Genomic DNA, 6,000 nt, shown 5'->3' on the forward strand with positions numbered 1-6,000 from the left:
TGTTACAAATCTGCTCCTTGTTGTCCTTAATTGTAAGATATTTAGGCTTGATAGTACTTAATTAACATTAAACAAATAGATGGGAATTCATGAATAATTGAATATAATTATTGAATGAACACTAATGATTAGCTAAAAACTTCAGTGGTATCTTTGCAAAGATTATTTGCTTACCCTACTATTTAAATCTCTTATAGGTTAAGACAGGCATCACGCTGAGGGAAGTGTCTGCCTCCTGTCACTGCAGATGAGCAGGTAGACACTTCCTTCATTGATGACTCTAGCCTTGACCTAGTCATCTCTTTTGCCATATCTTGGATGGAACTTGAAGCTATCATGTTGAGTCAAGTTAGCCAGAAAGAGAAAAATGAATACCAGGTGAGATCTCATTCATAGCTGAAATTTAAAAAGTAAAGACAGTAAGGTAAGAAAGATATAAGGTGTCATTTGGACTGGACATGGTGTATTGCTGCAAAGCAAAGGACTCTGGGGAAGGAGAATTAGTAATGGGATGGAGGGGTATTGCAATCCTGGTCCATGATGGTAGAAAAGGACATAGATTAGTAAGAGTATGTCTTGCAGACATCTATCATGGGGCGATAAGAAAGTGTATTACTTGTCAACAGCTGTACTATAAACCTTTAACCCCTCAATAACATGAAGAGAAAAAATATATAACTCTCAAAATTAAAAAAAAGGCATATAACTCCTTTTAGGCATTATGTATAAATATGATTTTGTGTTACTTCCAATAGCTTACCTCAGCAAGAAAAAAAAAGTATGTAAAACAAAAGTAATTCAAAGTTAAAAGTCGGAACACAGTACACAGATCAGTATACATGATTACAGGAACAATACTATTGCATGAGTTATCCTCGTACTACTCAACGCAAAACTTCCTAACTAAATTATTAAATTAACTTGGGTTAAATTTTAGAAGTGCTACATCAAATTTCTCAATGATTCTTTAAGTCATAAAGATGAATGTAGTATGGCATAAAATGACCTTTACCACTGGTTACCTATCATTTTTTATAATCACTCAATTCTTAGTGTATGCCCAAGAAATAGTTTCTCTCCAGTAACTGAAAAGTGCATGCTCTTTCTCACCCTCAAGCAGTGCTTAATCTCAACTCAAATATCTGGGCCAAGGTAACACAGTAATTTCAAGCCTGGATGCTGTCCTTACTCTAAACTCTGAACAACTATATATGAAGAAACTAAAAAACGACATGTTGGTTATTGATGAGGTAAGTATTTGTACAAGTGAAAACACCGAGTTTTACTCCTGCTGGATAAGTGTGGTAAATTACCCCTTCCAATTTGGGAGACTTGAAGCTAGTTCAATACTTGAAGACAATGTTCATACTCATTAGTAAGTTAAGGAAGGTAAAAAAAAAAAATTAAATGTGTATTTTTTTATTTTCTTATTTGTTTTGGATAGAAACAAAGAGAAGGTAAAAGGAGAGGAGGAGGTAGGAAAGAGGAGAAACACCTGTATTACTACTCCACTGTTCATGAAGCCTGTCCAGGGGCTTGAACCCCGGGCCCGTGCCCATTATTACCTGTATGCTCTACCAGGTGTTCTGCCAGCCCCAGGAAAAAAATATTTTAATATCCTCTCTCTCTCTATCTCTGTCTCTCTCTGTCTCTCTCTCTCACTCTCTCTTTCTCTCTCTCTCTCTCTCTCTCTGTGTGTGTGTGTGTGTGTAAGACTTGGAAAGCACATTGAAATTTCAGCAACATCTACTTTTCCTATTCATGTCAATGCCTTAAGATTTTACAAACTCTTCCAATTTCTTCAAAGAATGTTCCCTCACAAAGGTAACTGCCATGGCAAATCATCCCATCTTATTCGCTAAGTTTAGAAAACTTCTGTTCAGATAACAAGATAAAAATCTTTAAATGTTCTATAGAACATTTTCCCTTGCTGCTCTAACTTGGGTCAAATTCTCCACTACATTTAATAACACTCAGATATGACATTATTGTTTTACTCTCTGAGACCTCATTTTAAATTTTCAGTCTCCTGTCAGAAAGGATTTCTTGTTTGTTCTACACACATATAGTATCTAATGTAGATATTTATTATATTTACTATATCATTTAATATTTGACTTTCTACTCCAAAAATATATAAATACAAATGATTAAAATAACTAATTTATCTACATTTATTTTGAAGGGAAAACAAACACTATTTTTTTTTCACAAGTGATAAGTAGACTGGAAACAGGAGGCATGGAGTAGGGAAGAGAAACAGAGAGAGATATCAAAATTAAGACCTCCTGCTTGCAAGTCCAACACTATATCCACTACACCACCTCCTATTAAAGGTTAGTACTTATCTTTGAATTTTGCTTAATCTTATAGTTTTAGGAGGAAATAAAACATCTCTTGATTCTGTCATGAAATACTCCTTCAATAAAAATACTAGGCATTAATATTTAGAGTCATATTGTGAATACATATTGAAAATACTTTAATATAGTGCCACAGAATAAAGAGGGCCTTTTAAAAATTATTATTATTATTGCTATATTTCTCAGACAACTCTATGACCCCACTTCCTTATTTTTTTTTTTTCTTAATTTTCAATATTCTTTGGAGAGGGAAAGATACCACAACACTGCTCCAACATCCATGTAATTTCCTTAGTGCCATTCAAGGTACTCCATGTGGTGGAGCTAGGATCAAATCTAAGGCCTCACTTGTGCCCTGCTAACAGTGTCATCCCCGCATCCCTGAAATGCTTCTGTATTGAAACATATTTCAATTACTACTGGAATGTGATTATACAAGTATCTATTGTTTCAGATATTTATTATAGGGGCCTGGGTGGTGGTGCACCTGGTTAAGTGTACACAGTGCTAAGGACTAGTTCCTGCCCAAGGATCTGGGTTCAAGTGTTCACTCCCCACCTGCTGCAAAGATACTTCACAAGATGAGAAGCAGTTCTGCAGGTATCTCTCTTTCTCTCTCCCTTTCTGTCTCCCCTCCCCTATGAATTTCTCTATGTCCTATCCAATAAGATGGAAAAAATGGCCATCAGGAGCAGTGGATTTGTAGTGCTAGTCCAGAGTCCCAGAGATAATCCAGGGAGGCAAATAAATCACACACACACACACACACACACACACACACACACACATCATAGGGTCAGGAGATAGCACAACGATTATGCAAACAGACACTTGTGCCTGAGGTTTGATTTTTCTGCACCTCCATAAACCAGAACTGAGTAGTGCTGTGGCTAAACCAAAACAAAACAAAATACAAATGTGTGTGTGCATGTATTATTTATGCTGCAATCTTAAACCTTAAATTTTCAAGTATTTATATATTTCCAAATTTTGTCATTTAAACAACAAAATGTAAATAATATTGAAGTATTAATTCTAAAATCTCATTAACAAGATATCATTGTATGGTATCTTGTAACTCTACAGTATTTTTGTTTATTCTGTGTTTACTTTCATGTTGATTAAATATGTTGTATATAAGCATCTTTTCTGAGATATGAAACACCTAGATTTAGATCACATTAGGACTTTTTTTAATAAAAAAGAAAGATTTTTTAAAAAGCACATCTGGTAGACAGTGATTAGCCAACAGGAAGTAACTAACACAAAATATAATAAACAAAAATTCCACTTGCTTAGAACTTCTACCTCACTTATTTGCATAACTGTATTGCATTAAAGAATTTGACATAATTATTTTATGTATGGTAGGCAGCTGTGTTGTCCTGGATATCTTCAAATATAATAATTAAAAGCTCTATTGTCTTGGTACACAATGGTCTAGTTAATGCCATGTAGCTGGTAATATGCAAATACTGTAATTCTGTTTGAAAATTTTGAATCCACATAGTATAATGACATCTAAATAGTTATGTGACTTTTTAAATCATGAAATAGATATTGGCATTAGTTATGCTATTATTGTTATCCTTCTAATATCAAAGTTATTTCCATGTTGTTAGAGAAGTTGAGTGTAAACAATTCAACTGTGTGGTTGGAGTTGAAAAACCATTTTCTTAAAGTCTTAAATGCTGGCAATGAAATGCCTTATCCTTTTTCTTTCTAATAATAAATATTTTTTTCTGTTTTCCTATGCAATTTATGTCTGTAATAACTATCTCTCTGGACTGAAAATCCTGAAAAGAAAAAATAGGAGAACATATGGTGGCTTTTGAATATTACCTCCAGGGAGTACGTTCTAAAGTTTTTCATAATTTTTCTTAAATTTGAAAGAATTACTCATTCTATTTTCATAAAGAGAAAAAAATCTTTATTCCTTTGTATATATATAGAAAAAAGACTATGGTAAATTTTGTTTATATTTATTAAACATGTTGATCTATATTTTGTATAGAGACCCTGTATTTTGCAAGAAGTCAACATAAATTGCCAGTCTTCAATATAATCATCTAAGTACATATGATTCTATTCATTTTAAAACTAGTGAGCAAAATTTTTGTACTAGACTTTTTATTATATTAAGATTCCATCTCCCTAACACGTTTTGAACGAGTCATAATCTTCCTTAATGAACTCATAATATATCATAAAAGCAAAACAAAGTAATCAATCATCTCACATTAAACTAAACATATGCATGACACCATTAGCAATAGTCATTTGGCTCTTTCATTACTGCTACTGACTTTAGCCAGTTGTGATCACTTTATGGCATGTCTCTAGATCTATACAAGCTATATAAGCTTAAGAAAGCTCAAAGCAGACATTTCCCAGTTGTTGTTTCTATCTTTCTAGTAATATAGTTAAGTCGAGCAGTTTAGTTGGTTAAGTAAGTGAATAAGAAAAATTTAGCCGGCTGACCATGGGAGTTTCCAGGAATGGGAATTGACAAGAGTTTTTTTAGACTTAATAAAACATACACAAAAATTCCACTGTCTTTATTTAGGCCAAGAATCTTACAAACTTATTCATATAAAAAATAATAAGAGCTTGGGGGTAAGAGCAGTGGTATACCTGGCGAGCTCACATTTTACAATGTTTAAAGAACCAGGTTCAAGCCCCTGGAACCTACCTGCAGGGGGAAGTTTCACAAGTCGTGAAGTGTGCTGCAGGTTCCTCCCTCCCCCTTCTCTCTCCTCACTCCTCCTCCCCTCCTCTCCTCCTCCTCCTTCTTCTTCTTATTTTTTTTCTTTTCTTCTCTTTCTCTTTCTTCTTTTCTTCTCCTTCTCCTTTTTTTTCTTTTCTTTTCTCTTCTCTTCTCTCTCTCTCTCTCTCTCTCTCCTAGGATTATGGCTGGAGCTTGGTGTCTGTACTACAAATTCACAGCTCCTGGTGGCATTTTTTTTCCCATTTTTTTCTTTCTATTTTTATTTGACAAGACAGAGAAATTGAGAAAGGAGAGAGAGAAAGAGAACAATAGATACCTGGAGACCTGCTTCACTGCTCATGAAGTGCTCCCCCTGCAGTGGGTAGTGGGGGCTCGAACCTTGGTCCTTCTGTGGCTCCTTGTGTGTACTTGACCAACTCATGTGCCACTGACTGGCCCCCTCTCTCCCTCTCTATATCTCTTTCCCTCCTAATTTCTGTCTCTATCCAACAAATATAACTAGTAAATAAAATGTGTTTAAAAATAAGTTTAAAAATGGTAGAGCCTGCTCAAGGACAGATGGGTACATTTAAAGGATATATATTCAATGGGCAGTGCTCTGCAATAAAGATGATGGTATTGTGCCCTTCAGGACAAAGTGGGCAGAACTGTAGGTGATTATGATTAATGAAGCAAGGAAGCAAAGGGCAATTACCATACGGTTTGTTCATATGTTGAATATAGGGGATTGAAACACATGAAAACACACATCTACACAGCCAAACTGTCACTTATGACTTGGTGAAAACTATCATGGTTCTCTTTTTTGAAGGCGTGTAAGGTTGTAGGGGCTCAGAGAACATTGGTGATGTGTGTAGTGTAGAACTATGCCACTATCATCTTATAAACCATTATTAAATCAGTAATAAA

The sequence above is a fragment of the Erinaceus europaeus genome, chromosome 19 (assembly GCF_950295315.1).
Source record: "Erinaceus europaeus chromosome 19, mEriEur2.1, whole genome shotgun sequence".
Classification (NCBI taxonomy): Eukaryota; Metazoa; Chordata; class Mammalia; order Eulipotyphla; family Erinaceidae; genus Erinaceus; species Erinaceus europaeus.